A 20,980-nucleotide genomic window follows, 5' to 3' on the forward strand; every position below is an offset into this window, starting at 1 on the left:
CCACACGACATGGCCAAAAAATAAATAAAATTGTTTTTAAAAAGTGATTTCTCATGTGATTAACCCAGTCACATACTTCAGGGACTGACTGAATGCTGAGGCTTGGCCTCTCTTCCTCCCTCACACACACAAAGCTTTAGCACCTCATATTTCACACAGAATAGAATCATTGTAACATGTGGTCATGAAATCGCCTCAAAGCCCAGACCAACCAATCCACTTCTCTAAGGCAGGGCCACATCCCAAGCTATCTGAGATCAGGATTAAAAAATAAATCTGCCCCGGGCAGCTGTTGCTCAGGATACAAATAGCAACAGTTGCTACGGTGCTTAGCTCTCTCTCACTGGATTCCACGGGGTATGGCCACACCTATGTTCCAAACTCAAATGCTGACAGAGTATTAACAAGGCTCACACAGCACATAATCATGTGACAAGGAGACATGGTTCTAGAAAGAACATCTCCCCACACACAAATGGTAGCCTAAGCAAAGAAGTACACTTCTAAACAAAAGGCACTACCTACAAGATTTAAATAATAGCCAACATTCATGGAGCACTTACTCTGAGCTCTAAGTACTTTCTGTGCACAAACCTGTTTAATCCTCCCAACCACTCAATACGGCAGATGTTTTATTATCCCCATTTTATAAAGAAATCATCAAAAAGAGGTTAAGTAACTTACCCAAGGCTACAGAGCTAGCTAGTGGCGATTCAGGATGTGAGTTTGGAGTGTCTAGTTCCTGAGCCCAGTCACCCAACAATTAAATACTCCCTATATGCGGCGATCACCAAGGCAAACACGGTAAGGCATTTCTATGCATATGCATACATATGTGCATGTAAATGCACATTTATGACCACTGCCCCCCAAAACTGTATCACAGGCATTGCTCAGAACTCTCCTTACAACATCTGAAACTAGGAACTATGAGAATTATAGTTCCTAAAAGATGAAAGACCACACACAAACTCTACCAAGAAAACAGAAATTAGTGTCATACTTCGTGAACCAGATTCCAGGTTTCAGTGGCTCAGCAATGAGGACAATAACAATATATAGGGTATGACCTCTGAAGTAGACTTCATCACTCGAAACCACGGTTAAAATAAACACTTTCTAACCTTTAGGAAATCCGCTGTCATAAAACTTTTAAGCCGCATTTCATTAAATCTTTAGCTACTCACTGGTAGTACCAATTCTGCCAAGAACGATTTAAGAAAGGGCAAGTTTTCAGATCCTACTCCTTTGTTCCCTTTTCTCTAGTAAAGGAAAAGAAAAACTATGCCAGCGAGTAACTTCCTTGATTCACACGAAATCCTTTTCCTCTTCCTCAATATACCCTTCTCCCAGATCTTTGAAACTTCTGAAACTAATAAATTTTCCTAACTTCCATCTTCAAAACCAAGCTGCTTTTTATTTTTATCTATTTTTTTCTTTCCAGCTATTATTCATTCCACTCAGCACATGGATGCATGAATTCATTTAACAAACTTTTTTGGGGCACATTTGCTGTGTATTAAGTGTTAGATATACAAAGAAAGATAAGAAAGATACCACCTTTTTTCTTTTTTATTGAAGTAACATTGGTATATAACGTTAGATAACTTTCATGTGTACAACATTATATTTCTACTTCTGTATACACGATACCAAATTGCCTTTTAAATAACTGCCTCCAGGCAACAAAAATATCTTTAACATAAATAAGTAAATCAAAATATAATTTTAAAGAGCCATTTATATAAGTTATGTGAAACAAGATGAAATTTACCCACAATATTTGAAAGATTTTCATTCCTAAATGAAAGATATTTATATTAAAGACACCTTGGAAAAATGCAAAATTCAATATTCTTGTTACCAGACTTAGGGGGGGAAAGGTGTAAGCAGAAAGACTCAGAAGGTATGGGTCATTTCTATATGTTAGAATGGGTGGCAGTTACAGAGTTGTTTTATATTATTCTTTATATTTACATATACATTGTATTATCTTGACTATTTTAAATATTTACTAGCAAAAATTCTTTTTAACTCCAAAACTCTGCAAAGGAAAAAAACTTATAAGGATAAAATATTAATGACAGCGCTTGAGCACATCAGAAGCCCATGAACTCCACTATTACTTGCATGGACAATGAATTAATATTTTCATATGTGCGAAAGGATTTTTCTTTCTGAATAACAGCTGTGATCTCACTTCCTTTAACCCAACTAAGAAACAGGATGTTTCCAACCATTAATAAAAATGGGGAGGGGGGAGAGAGAACATGTAATAGAAAGGGTATAGGATTTGGAAACAAAGGACCAGCATCAGTAAGAACAATTAAGAAATATATTTAGATTTAGGGAATTCCCTGATGGTCCAGTGGTTAGGACTCTGAGCTTTCACTGCTGAGGACCCAGGTTCAATCCCTGGTTGGGAACTAAGATCCCACAAGGCACACAGCGCAACCAAAAAATATATATATATATCTATATATAGACAGATAGATAGATAGATAGATATAGATATATATAGATTTAGATTTTTCTGTGACCTTGGGTATTGCTACACTTTTGTGTCCCCTCTAAAACTGAGGTAAGGAACTTCCCTGGTGGTCCAGTGATTAAGACTCTGCGCTCCCAATGCAGGGGGCCCAGGTTCGATCCCTGGTCAGGGAACTAGATCCCGCATGCCACAACTAAGAGCTCGCATGCCGCAACTAAAAGATCCCGCATGCGGCAATGAAGATCCTGCGTGCCACAACCAAGACCCAGCCAAACAAATAAATAGTTAAAAATAAAACTGAGGTAATACCTAGTTCACAGGATTAAATGAGTAAAGCACTATACAAATGTTAATTTTCAAAAACACGTATTTTATCTTGTTTTAAATTCCCCCAATGTTTGGTGGGTATGATAACCATATTCCGTGGTTTTTAAACCAAAGCAAGGAAAGTTCACTGATAAAATAAGCTAAAGCATAAGAATTCTACTTCTTGGCAAGAGTCAAAATACTACATTGGAGTCCTTTAGATGTGCCATCAAATCTCCGGTGCTCCTACCACATTAAAAATCCCTTCAGTACATGGACCATGTCTTACGGACCCTCTACACTGCCCTACACCAAACAGGCACTCAGATGAATGTGCTCCACAGGTCATGTGTAATTTTAATTTCATTAAATCTTGTACCATTTTCAGGAACCTAAAAGGAAAAACCAAAACAGTATATACCTATGCAATATATACATAAAATACCAGTAAATTTTATTAACTTTCACAGTAAGAATATAGAGAGAATTCTATCACCGAAAAGACTGGGCAATATTTAACATAGTGATTCTTGTATCAAAGTCAACTGAGCTAAAACACAGTGTGCAGGACTTCTAATCTGTCTCCCAGAAAGCATGCACATATGAATGGAATTCTAGTAATTAATGAATACGTTCAACATATAAACCATATTTTCACCAATGTAAAAGCTATTACAAACATTTATGCCTCCCAGGGTCAAGTGTTATCAGTGGACAGAGTTTGTCTCAGACAAATCAACACTTTTTCTTCAAGGAATGGACTCCTGGCATATCTTTGAGGACTAGCCAGAACATAACTCTATTTTAAGTGCTGTATACTTCATAGTGCTTTATTTCCTATAAAAATCATCATTTCATGCCACTTTTCAAGACCTCTTTTAAACTCCTTCTGCACCTGAGGCCTCTTCTTCTATCAAGATTTCTCTGGACACACAGTATACTCCACATCTGGACCCACCTCCACCAGCAATTCTCCACATCTGATCTACATTGTCAGTTCTACTTTCAAAATGTATCCAGAATCCCATGACTTCTCACCACCACCATCAGTACGACCCTGGTCAACTCACCATCTCTCTCGCCTGGACGACTGCAATACCTACTAACTGGGCTCCCCACTTTTCCCCTGAGCCCCTGAAAAGTCTCATCTCCACACTGTAGATAATGACCCTTCTCAGACGTAAGCCGGATCACCTCCACGGCAAACCTCCAGTGAACCTTCCGATAATACACTGAACAAAACTCCACTCCCTCTGTGACCTCCTCTCCAAAGGTTCAATCTTTACTCTGATCCCACTGGCCTTCTTACTGAAGACACATTCTCATTTCAGGGTCTTTGTACTTACTGCTCTGCTGGGAATGCTTTCTCCCAGGTATCTGACTCGCCCACTCCTTAATTTCATACAGTTCTCTATTCAAACATCACCTTATCAGACAGCCCTTTTCTGACCATTTAATTTAAATCAGCATTCACTTCACTCTCCATCCTCTTACCCTGCCTTATTTTTCTTCATTGCTCTCATGACCACCTGACTTATTATATGAGTCACTAGAATGTAAGTTCCATGAGACCAGAACTTCTGTTTCATTCACGGTTCTATCCCCTAGCTCCCAGGACAGTGCCTGACATACAGTAGATACTCAATATATACCCGAAAAACTAATGAATATGTTAGTTTCATCTTTCCTTACAGACTGTCCCTTCTTTGTGGCTGGAAACCATGACCCCTCTTTCTATATCACTCACGGTACTGACTTCATAAGTAGGTGACGCTTATTTGTGAACTGGAATGTAGCTCTCTCAATACCACTTGCTTACTGAGTCTTTTCTCCCTGAGCAACCAACTAATTCAGCTTCTGGCAAGAATCATTAACCTCCGGGAAAGGAGGTACCTAAATTCCAGTCTAGAGAACAGAAATACAACTTCTAGGAAACAGCAGTAATAGGTAAACAGGGAACAAGAGGAAAGATTACCAGGCTTTAAATAGTACAGGCAAAAGAAGATGTGCTGATGGAGGTCAGCAGGAAGGGCAAGGATAAAGGAAAGTACATTGGGGGCAGAAGAGTGGAATAGGTACTAGAAATCCCTCTTCTTCCCCAGGTCTTTACAATTGTCTTTTACACTCTGCATTTCACAGGAAATATGGAATCTCATGGCAGACGGAGGTATCTTACCACATTAAAATCTGTTGCTGCAAAATTTTCTCCAGTGTCCCAGATATGACAAGCTTGCCTCGCATAACGATTCTTGTGTAGGTAGGAAACAAATTCTTGACCTCACACACAAGACACACACCCAAGAGGCACTGCCATATGGTAAAAACACCAAAAGACGTAAATAGATGCTAATGTTCTCAGCATTCATCTTTCCAAGTAGTTCCCCTGAAACATACATTCAATTAGAAGGGTGAGGTGCTCAGCACCTGGCTCAATGCCCAGCACAGAGCAGGGATTATACAGGAACTGGTTGAATCACTGTTGAGTATCACAGCTACAACCAGGATGGTGCATCACTCAAAGCCCAGATGTTACAACAACATCCATCTGGACAAGTCCATGTTCCTGATCTTTCTGCCTATCTTCCAGTAGTCCCTGCCCCTTTGCCCTGTGTACTTGTACTCAATGAGCTCCCAAGTCTGAAATAATGCTAGTTTCCACGCTGACATTACTCTTTCTCAAAGGAAGGGTTATCACAAAAGATCCCAAGACCCTATTTTAAGAAAGGAAAAGTTAAGAGCCCTTTATTCACTGGGCACATTTACTGAGCACATTTATTACGCACAAACTATGTACCAGGCACTGGGTTAGGGATACAATGGCAAGCAAAAGAGTTATTTCCACCCTTCTAGAGCTCAGAGTCAATGGAGGAGACAGACATATAATCACACAAGATAAATACATGCTTTCAAATTATGGTAAGATCCATGCTAGATAAGCATGGGGTCCTATAAGAACATATAAACAGAAACATATAAAAGGAAACATATATAAAAGAGGCAATTTTTTAGTCAGTAAACTCTGATTTGGTGAAAGAGAAGGGGGAGCTGAAGGATAAGTAGGAGATAGCTAAGGAAAGCCGAGTGATAATAATATCAGCCAACACCTACTGAATGCTTACTATGTTCCGAGCACTGTGCTAAAGCATTACATGTACACACTCATTTAATCCACAAAATAACCTCACGTTGCATCATCTCCATTTTACACTTGGAGCGCCTGAGTTGTCCAAGGCCAGAGCCTGAACTGAAATTTGGACCATCTGGCTCCAAGGCCAGAGCCCACTGGGCAATGTGTATCCCAGGCCAGGGAACTGCATTAGGAAGCCCTGGGGCAAAAAGAAGGACGTGAAACCCAGGCACTGGTTTGACAGGTGTAGCTCAAATGCAGTGAGCAGCAAAGGGTAGAAAAGCACTAAATCTCAGGGTCGTGGACAGACCTCAAGGAGCTGGTGAACCCCTGAGCAGTGAGAAGCCACTGGAGTGGCTTGACTACAGTGATGGATGGACTAAAGCATGGAGACTGGATTGGAGGAAAGCATGAATGGAAGTGTGGAGACCAATTACACAGAACACAACCACTACTGCAGAACATCTTTGCCATTTACATAATGCCTCCCATGAGAACTGCATCTGGCATCAGAAATCCATGAGTTTCAAGTCTGTGGCATTTGTCGGGGCCAGGAGAAAGAAAGGTCCATTCCTATATCAAAAGCATTGTGTTTCTCGATCCAAAACTGAATTTTGTCTTACAATTTGACCCAATATTCAATGATCAAAACCTGAGTTGATCTAGAAAATATTTCTAGAAGACATTATTAAATATTTTAGCAGTGAAGAAAATAGAATACTGTAGAGGCTTTGATCTAACTCCACCCTAAGTATCCAATATTATCCTAGGGTCCATCTATAAACTCAGCACATAACAATCAGTAAGCCTCAGTTTTCTTATCTGTAAAATGGGTACAACAATAATAGTGCCTACCTTTATAGAACTTGTTAGGAGGATTAATCACTAATCGATGTCAAGAGTTTTAGCTCAGGACCTAGCACAAAGTAAATACTCAAAATATTCTTTCATTTAGCAAATACTTGGGTGCCTACCATGCCCCAGGCCTGAAGGTATCTAGTGAAAAAACAGTCCCTGCCTTGAAGGAGCTTACATTCTAATCAGGAAGTCAGATAATTAACTAATAGAGATAGTACAACCTGGAAGAAAAATAAAGAAGACTTAGGAGATATAACGGTGACAATGGAGGTAGCAGGAGTGACTCTTTTAGATAAGAGTGGGCAGGCTGCCACATCTGAGCAGGGACCTGCATGACATTTAGGGCCCGGCAAGACCACCAGTGTTGCCAAAGGAGTAAACTATAATGGCATGTGAAGTCAGAGGGCTAGCCAGAGGCCAAATTCTCTGGGGCCTGTGGCCAAGGTGAGGGTTTTTAGTTATATTCTAAAAGTGATAGGAAGCCAACAAAGGACTTGAAGCACAAGCTGACATAATCTGATTTACATTTCTAGAATATGACTCTGGCTACTACATAGGAACAAAAGCAGAAACAGAAAGATAGGAAGCTACTGGAGTGTTCTTGGACTAGAGTAGAAACGATAAAAAGTAACCAGATTTAGGAGAGACTGTGAAAGTAGAGACAACAAGACTGACTTACTGATGAATTACAGGTGGCCTGTAAGAAAAAGAAGAGTGACCCCAATATTTTTGGTCTGAGAAACTAAAGAATGGGTAAGAATGAATAAAGAGCCACTTTAGTTGGGCAAGGAGGGGAAATCAGTTCTGTTGAAGACACGCTGAGTTTGAGATAGTTCTTAGGCCTTTAAGTAGAGTTAAATTAGCAGCCGGGTAGACAAGTGTGGAGTTGTACAAAGGGGTGCAGGCTGGAGAAATGAATTTGGGAGTCATTGTCACCTCAATGACATTTAAAGCCTTGAGCCTAGATGAAATCACTTAGGAGTGTGTCTTCCCTATAGACAGAAAAGAGATCAAAGAGGAGAGACAAGGTCCTGGTGTACTTTTAACACAGGAGGAAAGGAAGAACAGAGAATGGCCTGGGAGGAAGGAAGGCAATCAGGAGAGCATGGGGTCCTGAGAGCCAAGAGACAAAGGAAATCAAGCTATGTTAGCTACTATCATAACCACCTTCTGGACTCCCAAGAGGAAGAGTCTTTGTCAGGCTATCACTTGACTTCCCCATAACTCACTCTGGCTCATCCTCACCTCTGGGCCTTGGTTCCCATCACCATCCAGATCTCATGTGGTTTCCAGGCTGTTTTCTTAACTCTCCCTTCATAAATCAGAAAGGCAGCCTCAGGACTGAAGATCTGATTGTATCTTTTCCCAGGTCCACAGGGGAGAGGACCTTGAGTTTATCCTCTCCCTGCACCTTGCACACCTTTCCCCTTGTGCCTTCAGACTTTTTATTCTTTATGCTGCAGCTGACATTCCTTACCTTAGGAGAGCCGGAGAAGAGTGAAGAACAGGACAGCACCTTTCACGTAAAGGCTTGAAGACCCTTATTCAAGATCAATGGAATGCCTTTAAAATGACTCCCCATAAAATGTTCCATAGGCTTTAGTTTACTGATGAACCGCAAGACCATCTTCTCTTTCTTAGAGTGCCTTCAAGTCAAAATTAGCCTTACAAAGTCTGCGAAGTCCCCCAACTTTACCCCCCTTTTTCCTGGCCTTCTTTACAACTTTGTTACTCCAGCATCAAGATGCAGAAATAATGTTTTAATTACTAAGTCCTAGAAAACAAGGCAGTCAAAACAAGATTTGTACTTAAAAGCCCTTTTATTCTCCAGAATAAATTTGTTTATCTAATATCTCAAAGTCTCTATGCAGCAATTACACTGTTGTTGGCAAACTATTAAAGATTTTGCCTGCAACTACAATTAACATATCATCGTGGCAACAGTGTAACTTTATATTAACTTTTCTCTGATGGCATGTTTTAAGCTTGTTAAAAATACCAGTGATATCTTCGGCACAAACTTCCTCTTCAAAAACTTTCTACTATATCCAAATTTAAGAAAAATGGCACACGATTATTTTATATACCATTTATATTCCAAAACCATAAAGCCAAGCCCCAGAAGCATCCTCTCCCCTACTTAGAATAATATATTGCTGAAAATATATTAAAATGGCATAAAGCATATTGTCATAAAGTAGATTTGAGCAAAAGACCTAAAATCATAAAATTTCTTGATCTTTTAAAATAACAAAATTAGATTCTAAATCTTATAAAACAGGATAAATGTACTATATGCATTCACTATACAGCTGATCCTTGAACAACATAGGTTTGAACTGTGTGGGTCCACTTATATGTGGATTTTTTCAAAAGTGAATAGTACAGTACTACACGATCTAGGGCTAGTTGAATCCATGGATGCAGAACCGCAGATACAAAGGGTCGATTATAGATTATAGGTGGATTTTAAACTGTGCAGAGGGTCGGCATTCCTAACCGCCTTGATGTTCAAGGGTCAACTATATACTCAATCCCAGAGTATTGAACATTCAAATGGAAGAAAAGAAGAAAAAAATCTACCAACTCTGTAGTGTCACACTGTCATCAAGTGAGTATAAAATAAATATGCTAGCTATAATAAACGTTAAACAAACTCTCAATTAACAATTCTGCTCTTCCTAAGCAAATTTTGAATGATTCTGAAGGGAGATGACAGGGAAGGTCCAGCTTTTCTTTAAGTTAAGTGGTACAAAGATGTCTCAACTAATAATAATGTCCTTTTTATTAATAATTTCCCTGAATCAAAAAAGGACATCAAGATAAATTTTAACCTAACAGTTAAATTCTAAATAGACACAGGCGTTCAGTCTTATTACACGGAACAGTAAAACTTAGTATTTTGAGAAGCAATATACACAGGTCAGAGATTAAGAGTCAGAGCTCTGACCGAAACAGACACATTGATCAATGGAACACAATACAGAGCCCAGAAATAAACCCACACACCTATGGTCAATTAATCTTCGACAGAGGAGGCAAGAATATACAATGGAGAAAAGACAGTCTCTTCGGCAAGTGGTGCTGGGAAAGCCGGACAGCGCATGTAAATCAATGAAGTTAGAACATACGCGCACACCATACACAAAAATAAACTCAAAAATGTTTAAAGACTTAAATATAAGATAGGACACCATAAAACTCCTAGAAGAGATCATAGGCAAAACATTCTCTGACATAAATCATAGCAATGTTTCCTTAGGTCAGTCTCCCAAGGCAATAGAAACAAAAGCAAAAATAAACAAATGGGACCTAATCAAACTTAAAAGCTTTTGCACAGCAAAGGAAACCATAAACAAAACGAAAAGACAACCTATAGACTGGGAGAAAATATTTGCAAACGATGCAACCGACAAGGGATTAATTTCCAAAATATACAAATAGCTCATACAACTCAATAACAAAAAAACAAACAACCCAATCCAAAAATGGGCAGAAGACCTAAATAGACATTTCTCCAAAGACATACAGATGGCCAAAAGGCACATGAAAAGATGTTCAATATCACTATTAGAGAAATGCAACTCAAAACTATAATGAGGTATCACCTCACACCAGTCAGATCATCCATCATTAAAAAGTCTACAAATAGTAAATGCTGGAGAGGGTGTGGAGAAAAGGGAACCCTCGTACATCGTTGGTGGGAATGTAAATTGGTACAGCCACTGTGGAAAACAGTATGGAAGTTCCTTTGAAAACTAAAAATATAGTTGCCATATGATCTAGCAATCCCACTCCTGGGCATTATCTGGAGAAAACTCTAATTCAGAAAGATACATGCATCCCTATGTTCATAGCAGCACTATTTACAACAGCCAAGACATGGAAGCAACCTAAGTGTCCATAAACAGATGAATGGATAAAAGATGTGGTATGTATACACACACACACACACACACACACACAATGGAATGCTACTCAGCCATAAAAAAAAAAGAAATAATGCCATTTGCTGCAACATGGATGGACCTAGAGATATCATTCTAAGTGAAGCCAGAAAGAGAAAGACAAATACCATATGATATCACTTATATGTGGAATCTAAAATACGACACAAATGTACTTATTTACAAAACAGACTCACAGACATGGCAAACAAACTTATGGTTACCAAAGTGGAAAAGGTGTGGGGGAGGGATAAATGAGGAGTTTGGGATTGGCAGATACAAAAAAAAGAATGAGGGCTCTGGAGCCAGACAGCACCAGTTCATTTTCTAGTTCTCTCAATCCTAGATGTGTGACCCCAGGCAAGTTAGCCAGTATTTATGCCCTCATCTGTGAAATGGGGAAAATAAGAGTATCTGCCATAGGACTGTTGTGAGGATTACATGAGTTAAAGTCTGTAAGCGTCTAATTGTGGCTGGCATAGCTTAAGTGTTTATTATTGTTGTCTTGTCGTTACCTACTAATCGCAGTGGTTTTCCCCCAACTAAAAGGCAATTTAAAAAGTAAAAGCTGATTTTGTTTTCCCCTTCACCCATTTTGCCTTCTCAATTTTATTCACAGTTACAAAAGGAACTCTAGTATCAGACCAGAACAATGTCACAGGGAAACAGTAATTGTAGTTAAATCATTTCCTCTTTACGTAGCTTCTGCTAATTCTGGCAGTACAGTTTTCTGTTCTGCCAAAACAAAAGAGGCTTCCCAGACATTCCCCACCTTTCCTGGCCCTGCCCCTCAGTTATTTAGATACCTCTCCTAATACCTTCATAATGGTCATCACACTGCTTTGATTACTTATCTCTAAGATGAAACTAAAAACACTCTGAGCCCCTGGTGGCCTCCCAGCCTATTTTTGCTGAGTTAACAAAAATCTAATTTCCCACATATGCCCTCAAAAACCTAATTTCATATTTCTTATTCTTACCACCTATATGAACAAAGCACTCATCCCTAAACAGTACAACCAAGAACAGTTTTTAGCCCACTAGAAATGTTTGTTCATAAAATAAGCACGTTGTTGATATACTACAAAAAATTAAGTCTGTGAACACCAACTTCGCCTACTATAAAATCGGCACGAGTAGCCCCTTTCGCGGTCTCTCTAACCACACTCCAGACTTTGTGAGCTCCCACTGCAAGTGCTTCACACTTCACTGGGCAACTACCAAAAGCTATCAGCACTGTGTTGTTGGCACAGACTTTCAAAAATGAACTCCAAAACAACCCTTGAGAATTGCAAAGAAGGCATTTAAAACAAAAAAACAAACAAACAAACAAAACTGGGCATGGTTGCTTTCCCCTTTGAAAAAAGCAACAAATGTACATATAAAGGCCACATGAAGTACAGTCTGGATTTAATCAAGGCAACCTCAAAAGACTAAAACAGTAAGATGCAAAGCAGCAGGTTTCCTACAAGATTTTTTTCAGTCTTCTCTCTTGGCCGTTTCAGAATCCAGATGTGAAAACAATTTATTTAGGTAATTGAAGAAGTTTGAATTATACACTATAATAAAAAGCAGTTCCAAACACACAATACCAAAGGCCCCCTCCTTTAGTGACAGGTTCAACTGTTTCTGCCTATACATTTATATTCCCATTGAAAATAATGATTTAGGTACCAAAACTAACCACAAAAAACAATTTCACAAATAACTTTCAAATACCATCCTACGCGGACACCCAATTCCATTTGATCCTCACAACAACCTAGGAATAGAGAGCTGGGTAGGCATTAGCAACATCTCCATTTAATAAATGGAGAGGCTAAGGCTCAAGTATTTGATAACAGAGGATGAGCTAAATAATGTATGATTCATAACTACAATACAGCCACTAAAATCATGTTCCTGAAGACTACTTTAGACTTGGGAATATTTACCCACTGCATTACTAAGGGAAAGACCAAGGAGGCTACAGAGGTTTGGCAAAGGGAGAAGGGAGGTCCCTGCATAGACTTCAGCTTTTGTTCTGAGTGAAATGGGAACCATCTGAGAGTTTAGAGCAAAAAAGTAATCTGACTTCCATTCTAAAAGGATGGAGAACAGATTACTAGAGGGCAAGGGCTGAAGCAAGGAGACTTGTAAGGAGGCTACTGTAGGTGGTGGCAGTAAAGGAGATGGAAACTAAGATTCTGGGTATACTCTAAGGCAGAGCCTACAGGGCTTTATGATGGATAGAGGATAAGAGAGAGAGTCAAGGATGTTTTACGATTTTTGCCCTGAGCAACTACAAAGGTAGAGTTGCCTTTAACTGAGTTGAGGGAGAATGCAGGGGAGCAAGAATTCAAGAGGATATATCAGATATTCAGTTTTGGACATTCCAAGTTTAAGATGTTTATTTAGACAAGCAGGTAAGAGGTGCCAGATAGACGGCTGCATAAACTGCCTTCTAAAAACAATTCCTGGGACTTCCCTGGTGGTCCAGTGGCTAAAATTCCGTGCTCCCAATGCAGGGGGCCCGGGTTTGATCCCTGGTCAGGGAACCAGATCCCGCATGCCGCAACTAAGACCCGGTGCAGCCAAATAAATAATTTTTTTAATAAATAGGTAAAAAATAAAAACAATTCCTTCCCCACTTGTGAGGGGCTTACTTTTTTTTTTTTTTTTTTGCAGTACGCGGGTCTCTCACTGTTGTGGCCTCTCCCGTTGCGGAGCACAGGCTCCGGACGCGCAGGCTCAGCGGCCATGGCTCACGGGCCCAGCCGCTCCGCGGCATGTGGGATCTTCCTGGACCAGGGCACGAACCCGTGTCCCCTGCATCGGCAGGCAGACTCTCAACCACTGCGCCACCAGGGAAGCCCAGAGGGTTTACATTCTTTACAGCAGTCCTAAGAAGTGGTTTTAAGGCTCAAGTGTCTGATAATGGGTGATGAGCTAAATAAATTATGGTTCATAAATCCAACAGAATACTATATAATCATTAAAATCATGATCTTGAAGAATACTTTAAAAAATGTGCTCAGGGGGCTTCCCTGGTGGCACAGTGGTTGAGAGTCCGCCTGCCGATGCAGGGGACACGGGTTCGTGCCCCGGTCCAGGAAGATCCCACATGCCGCGGAGCGGCTGGGCCCGCGAGCCATGGCCGCTGAGCCTGTGCGTCCGGAGCCTGTGCTCTGCAACGGGAGAGGCCACAACAGTGAGAGGCCTGCATACCGCAAAAAAAAAAAAAAAAAAAATGTGCTCAATAAGTTAATGGTAAATGAATTTATCTCATCTAGAAGAGGGTGCAATCTAATGCCCTTCTTTAAGACCATAAACTTTATCCCAGTAGAAGAAAAACGTAAGAAACAGAGAGGGATACATTCCAGAATGTCAGCTTAGTTAAGGTGCCATATGAGAAGTCATTAAATACCAAGGAAAATTGTGAGAAGGCCACTGACAGTGCAAGATCTGGACCTTCCCTTTATCAACCCATTCCAAAGTCATTCTAAAGGACAAAATTGGTTTCAATCAATTCCAACTGAGTAAACATAGTATCATTTCAGGGGCACCTTTATTTCCCCACCCCAGCACACATACACAGACCCCTCTCATTGCTATAGCTTCAAGTCCTGATTACAGGAAAAGTGTTTTGTGTCAAAATTTTTTAAAATTTAATGCCACGGGTACCCAAGCTGATTTCAATATATTTTACTGAACTCTTCTTCCTGTGCTGTAAAAGCCTCTTCACCTTCTTGTTGCTTATCTTCCTACATTCCAGTGACTAAATGAGTGTCATTTAACCAAGGTGGACATGTAAGCATTCCTCTCTTTGGAAAAAGAAGTCAAAAAGTGGTTCGAGGGCTTCCCTGGTGGCGCAGTCGTTGAGAGTCTGCCTGCCGATGCAGGGGACGCGGGTTCGTGCCCCGGTCCGGGAAGATCCCACATGCCGCGGAGCAGCTGGGCCCGTGAGCCATGGCCACTGAACCTGCGCGTCCGGAGCCTGTGCTCTGTGACGGGAGAGGCCACAACAGTGAGAGGCCCGCATAACGCAAAAAAAAAAAAAAAGTGGTTCGAAGGTTTCAGAAAGAGGGGACAGGAGGCAAATTTCGTGGACTTGTGCTTATCATATGGTATGCCCTGGTCACTGGTCTAAATAGGCCTGGGTGCACAGCATCTCAATTTGCAAGATTAAGACTGTTTTTTCCCTTTGCTTTTATGCTTTTTTAATTAAATGTTTAGTAGATATACTTATAAAATATATGTAGAGTTTAAACAGCAACAATAAACAAAACCCCAGGTACCCACCAGCACATTACAGAACATGACTCTCACCTCTGTAGCTCCACTGTATGACCCTCCCAGATTTCTTTGCCCACCATCTCTCCACTGAGGCCTGCAGAATTTTGTCATTACTGCCTTACTTTTCTTCATAGTTTTACCCTATGTCTTTTTATGGAGTAAAGAATACAGAGAACAGTTTTGTATGTTCTTAAATTTATATAAATAAAATACATCAACTGCTTTTCCAACTTGCTTATATAGCTACAGTTTATGATTTCCGTGTGTGTGTGTGTGTGTGTGTGTGTGTGTGTGTGTGTGTGTGTGTATACGCAGTAATTCCTCTCTTCTTTGCTATGTACTATTATGTAAATATACCATGATTTATTTATCCATTCCCCTGCTGATGGATACTGGGGGTTATTTCCAGTTTTGGACTCTAAGAAAAATAGTGCTGTTAGGAGTTTAAATGCCAAAACATTCAGCAGTTTTAGTGACTCTCAGTGAAATTCATGACATTGGTAGAGGTTACTGAGAGATGAATGACTTGGGCATGAGTGAGATATACAGTTCACCAAATGAATCTTAACGAAGGGTAGGTAAAAAACAAAACAAAAAACTGCACATTGTATCTCTATGGTTAGAGCACATGGTGTCGAGGTGAAGAAGTAGTAGCTGAAAAGCTGTCCTTATCCTACTCCTCCAGCCACACTGTGAAGCACTTTGGGTGTTGTATTATGGAGTTTACACCTTAGTCTGACCTAATCATGTCCTGGCTTATCCTGAAAAGACTTAAGCAGATATTTTCATGCTAGGCTAGTGCTTCTTAAACCTTTTTGGGGACAGAGCTCTCTTTAAAACGTGCTGAAGCCGGGACTACCCTGGTGGCACAGTGGTTAAGAATCCACCTGCCAATGCAGGGGACACGGGTTCGAGCCCTGGTTCGGGAAGATCCCACATGCCGCGGAGCAACTAAGCCCGTGTGCCACAACTACTGAGCCTGTGCTCTAGAGCCCACGAGCCAAAACTGCTCAAGCCCTTGAGGCTAGAGCCAATGCCCCGTAACGAGAGAAGCCACCGCAATGAGAAGCCCGCGCACCGCAACCAAGACTGGCCCCCGCTCACCACAACTAGAGAAAGCCCGCACACAGCAACGAAGACCCAACACAGCCAAAATTAAAAAAATTTTAAATGTACTGAAGCCAAGACATGGAAGCAACCTAAATGTCCATCAACAGACGGATGGATAAAGAATATGAAAAAGAATATATATGTAACACAACACTGTAAATCAACTACACTTCAATAAAAAATATATGTATGAATTTTAAAAATCATATTGAATGTGATTACCGTCTCCCTAGGAATATGCATGAAACATATTTTGCATATAATTTCAAAGGGCTCCCATATTGATAGACACTCAGAAGTCTAACCATAGACGCCAGTAAAAGAAACTCAGACTACAATGCAAGTGCGAATTAGGTAACACTAAAGAGAGAAGAAAACTAAAGACTAACAAGAAAAGACTGGAATACATAATTACACAGATGCTAACCATTTAACCTAATTGGAACAACAACAATAAAAATCCATCAAAATGCAGCAGTAGGCTGCAGTAAAGAGGTAAAAATGGAGGTAACTTCTTGCCCTCTTATTTTCCAGAATGTTCACAAAGATAGTTTATATGCATTTACATTTATTTTCATGTAGCTATATTAATTTATGCTAGAAAAAACATACAGATTTATAAGAATTCCTTTCAAAAGTCTTCCTTTCCAAACTCCATTTTGTCCCTGTGTTCCCCCATCCCAAATTTTCATTAATGGACATGAAGTCATTCTTTGTACCAGCTGTGATGTGCAGCATTTGGTTTAGAAATGCACAAGTGCGAATGAAAGAGCCTTTTAAAATATACAATGTAAGCAATTAGCAGAAAAAACAACAACAACAGGATTTCTTTTATCCCACTTAATACCTGGGCATAGGGAAAAAAAAAAAGATCCTAAACTAAGGAAGATTAATAAAAATATGAAGGAGACTTACCAAAGGATTAGAGACTGATTCCTATGGTTAAAGACAAAGCAAAAGATCACAATTTAATCACCAGAAGGAATGTGTGAGAACTTACTGTTTTTCAGAGGGGAATTTATGCAGTTTCAAAGTCTCCAGATTTACACACATAACGTAACCATAAATGTGAGCAGAGCATTAATTTTGTCCCATTTTCCTTTTTTAAAGTAATTAGACAATAAAAAATGCTTCCAAAGTGGGAGAAACTTGGAATATAATGGGATATTATTAAACAAAGCTATTTGTATGCACTCTGGTCTCCCAAATCTCAAGACAGTAACATTTGTCTGTGCCATAGAAAACACTCCCTCTGAGACCAGAAAGTGCTTGAATAAAACTGCCACTACTCAGTTTTCAAATCTAGCACATTCCCTAAAGTACTCTTCACCACCCTCTTCTACTTTTTCATGAGACCTTATGGCAGGAACATTCCATTGCATTCCGTCTGCAATCAGCCATAATCCCTGTGAGCAGAGTCCAGGCCAGCTTGCCAGCATAGCAGTCTTTTAATGCAGCTAACACATGTGGCTACAGAAAATTCATTTCAGTTTTTCCAACAATTCTAGGTTCAAAATCCATGCTCCATCCCAATCTTAAGCCCAATTTTTTAAAAACAAGCCATTAATACTTTCTAAACATAACAAGTTGGCTCACTTAAAATCTCTCAAAAGTTATTTGGATTACATATTAGTCAAATTACTAAAAAACTGCCGTATAAAATTGTAAACAGAAATAGAAAACAGCAGAAAACTGAAAACGCCAAAATTCTAGAGGAAAAAGTCTCCGATACAATTAGCTAATTAGCTTTCCAAAAACAAACACCTTTCAAAGAAACCAAAATTACCCCAAACTTTCTGAACCATGACAAAGCATTCAGCTAGAAAACTAACACTACTTTTTCTAAGGCTGATTCATCTAATGAGGACTTTTGTTTCAGGAGGTTAATATTATTTTAAAAGTCACAAATTTCTCCTGGTGAATGTTTAAGCGAAGAGGCAATGTGTTATAGCCAGATGAGGCTAGGAGTACCAATCTAGATATAACACTAATAAGTCCTAATAAGCTACAATTCTGAAACTTTCCCCAAACATATGGGATGTTTAGTTTAATCCTCAAGGTCAAGTTGAAATACTCTCCTGATCATCTATGAATTTTACATGTGCCCTTTGCCAAACTCACATCTGCACTTTTTTAAAACCCTTTTTTATGGCAAGTATCACTTTGATCATTTTTACTTTATATTGAGGTTATTTTGGTATGTCTTGTCTCCCCTACCACAAACTTTAACTCCTTAAGGGCAGGGTCCTAAGGTACATGCAACTCTGTGATCCCTAGAGACTCACATTACAGCAGACTCTCAAAAGAGGAAGAAAAAGACATAGGGCAAGACAGAGCAGAGCCACTCAGCCTGCTGCCTAGAAAGGTTGTAGACAAAATATGATGGAAAAATCATTGGTAGTTCAGCACTGTGCTTAAGGTGGTCCACAGACTGGTTTTCGTAGTACTAGTACAATAAGCCCAGGCCTAGTCTAACCATATTAATTACTTCTAATAAAAACCAGGCATCTCTTCATTAATATTTCCTCAAAAGACATAAATATTTTCAGTAATTCTGGAGAGATCTTTGGGGAAAATAAACAAGAATGAGTAAATAGAACTTAGCATCCTCCCAAACTCCAAAATTTATGGCCCTATCCTTAGAAAATGTTCAACTAGGAATCTTATTTTCTTCTTCAGTTTGCTGTCTACTACAAGTGAAGACATCTGAAATCCTTCATTCAGAATGAGTATCACATTTGGATAATTTTACTTTTTTCCCCTAACCTGACATTATTTTCTATACAATCAAAATAATAAGGTCAGAAAGAGAGCCACATATCTTAGATACAATGAGGTCTAACATTTTTTTTTATTAGCCATCAATAATCTCAGTGAGCTCTTAATCCAGATGATCAAACACTAGCAGTCAGAAAATTAAGCAGACCCAGATCCATTTCACATAACTATCCAGAACTATAGAAAATCTTAATTTTGCTACACACTCTAATAGTTTTATTCTCCTGAATAGTCAATAGATTAGTTTTTTTTATATTGGTTTAGTACTTAGCATACCATTATACATATAGTAGATACTTGTTAATAAAATCCTATTAACTTATATGGATATTCTCTCATGTTAAAATCTCAAAAAGAAAAAAAAAAACATCTTTTACAAGATATAAACATGAATAGTTTTACTCAGGTGTTTAAAATATACAATGCAGGGGACTTCCCTGGTGGCACAGTGGTTAGGACTCTGCGCTCCCAATGTGGGGTACCTGGGTTCGATGCCAGGTCAGGGAACTAGATCCCACATGCATGCCGCAACTAAGAGTTCGCATGCCACAACTAAGGAGCCAGAGAGCCGCAACTAAGGAGCCAGTGAGCCACAACTAAGGAGCCCACCTGCCACAACTAAGGAACCAGCGAGCTGCAACTAAGGAGCCTGCCTGCCGCAACTAAGACCTGGTGCAACCAAATAAATTAATTAATTTAAAAAAAATAAAATATACAATGCAGTCAAGACTGTAAAATAAGTTACTATTACACCTTACCACTAATTAAAAGGAAAAAAACTACCTTAGAAAAAGATAATCCTGTTTAAACTATCTCTTGAAGGAAATCTAACACACGTTACTTCTAGGGAGAGGAACTGGTTGACTACGTGATGGGGTGACAGGAATGTTTGTACTGTACACTCTTTGTACATTTTGGATTTCATACCCTCTGAATGTTTTACCTATTCACAAAAATAAATCAACACTGGGGTGAAATTAACGTAATGCTATTTGACCTTGACAATGAATATAAACTTATAACCCATTTAAGATGTGGGCATTCTAAAATGATCTGTCATCAAGAAAAAATGTTAATATTATTTTTTGTACTAATAAACATTTTCCATTTATTTTTATTATATGATAAAGTGATTTTTGCATTCGTGGATATGGCCTTTTAATACTCACTTTCTCCTTAAAAGTTTTTAGTTTAAGATTTCCAATCCTATAAAGAAAGTAGCAACACCCCAACCATTAATGAAAATCCATCTCCATGACACTGGGGATTCCTGGATAGTTCAACATGCAAAACAGAGAAAAGTATTTCTTTCTGGAATCAATTCTGGCTCCTGATCCAGGATTTCCTAACGTCCACACTTTAAAAGAACTTGTGATACACACCATCATATTTAGAGGCAACACCAGCAGTCAAAAATGCCTCCATACTAAGTTATAGTTAAATGCATTTTTCAGGAAGAAACAAGGGGCTCAATAATCAGGTTTTAGTGTGCTCACTTCAGCAGCACCTATACTAAAACTGGAACGATACAGAGAAGCTTAGCAAGGCCCCATGCAAGTTTTTAGTTATACTGTGTAAAACTTAATTCTTAAAATGAAACACAAATGATAACATAGCTTGAATGAGTGACATTTAGGAATATAAACATTTGTTAGAGAACAATACTGAATTTTGCATCTCTTTTTACAATTATTCATAGGATATATAATTCATAGAATCACTGGCACAACTGACAAAGAAATGTAAAGCACAAACAGTGGTGCAGCAGTTTAGACTCCTACTTTTGAATCTTTTTTTAAAAAATAAAATGTTGTGAGTCCTATTTAGCAAGTTCAGAAAAGTATGTAAGCAACAGAAGGTTCGAAGTTGTATATGAGGAATCTATATGAAAAAATAAACGGCGAACTCACAGTAACAGAGAATGATAGCTGAGGAGTGGGGGAAAAAAGGAGATTCTGATCAAAGGGTACAAACTTTCAGTTATAAGATAAGTTCTGGAGACCTAATGTGCAGCATGGTGACTATGGTTAATAATGATGTACTGTCTATGTAAAATTTGCTGAGAGAGTAGATCTCAAGTGTTCTTAC

General features: G+C 39.2%; 1 protein-coding gene across 6 annotated transcripts in view; it reads right to left on the reverse strand.

Annotated features, from left to right (window-relative positions):
* The window catches only part of KIF1B (kinesin family member 1B), a 148,153-nt gene that overhangs the window by 111,087 nt on the left and 16,086 nt on the right, over positions 1 to 20,980 (reverse strand). The window lies entirely within an intron of this gene.

The sequence above is a fragment of the Grampus griseus genome (assembly GCF_964374135.1).
Source record: "Grampus griseus genome assembly, chromosome: 1".
Classification (NCBI taxonomy): Eukaryota; Metazoa; Chordata; class Mammalia; order Artiodactyla; family Delphinidae; genus Grampus; species Grampus griseus.